The following is an 890-nucleotide window of genomic DNA, read 5'->3' as shown; positions in this document are numbered from 1 at the left end:
AGAGAGAGAGAGAGAGAGAGAGAGGAAAAGGAAGGAAGGAAGGAAGGAAGGAAGGAAGGAAGGAAGGAAGGAAGGGAGGAAGAGAAAAAAGGCAAAGTAGTGGGTGTTATCTAACCACTAATAAAGCATGACATTCTTCATTCAAAATATTTTTTCTTTTAAAATTGTTTGTATGTGTGTCATTCTGAGTGAGGATACATGCACCAAGTGCATACAGGATCCATTGAAGCTTAAAAAGGACATCAGCATCACTGAAAATGGAGGGGAGCATCACTCCCCTGCCATTGATGTTAGGAGGTAGCAATCAGCCATATATGTGGTGAACAGTTTACCTAGGACTTCTGGAATTGCAGCATGCTTTCTAAACTTCTGAGAAATGTATTCAGACAATGATGACACTATAACAGAGTAAAATCCATCATGCCCCATTTAAGTGGCAATGGCCGTAGTTAGATATAGCCATGGCCATTGATAAGCATATGGTTTAGTTGTGGGAGAATCTAAGATGCAGAAGGATAAAAGATAAAGCATCCACTCTATGTGGTTAAACTAAAGGTCAAAGAACACACATGTTTGGTGAGAAAACAAAATATATTTTGAGGTAGAAATTAAAAACTATACAATTTAATGATTACAGTTCATTCTAGAGAAACCCAATACTCTACAAAACCATGACTTGTGCCAGGAGAACATGGTAGTCCAAACTAATTGTCATGACAGCTGGAGAAGTTGAAGGGAAACAGTAAAGAACAGCTGTTAGAAGCTCACACTGTCTGTAACTGTTTGCTAGCCGGACACAGTGTTGGGCACATACATGATGAGTAGTAAACAGCAAAGAAAATAAATTTAAAATGTACATCAAGGACCAGTTACCAGGAAAACTGCAGTAG

This window comes from Mastomys coucha, unplaced genomic scaffold (genome assembly GCF_008632895.1).
Source record: "Mastomys coucha isolate ucsf_1 unplaced genomic scaffold, UCSF_Mcou_1 pScaffold5, whole genome shotgun sequence".
NCBI lineage: Eukaryota > Metazoa > Chordata > Mammalia > Rodentia > Muridae > Mastomys > Mastomys coucha.
The sequence above is the reverse complement of the archived record's forward strand: the minus strand, read 5'-3'. Positions refer to the sequence as shown.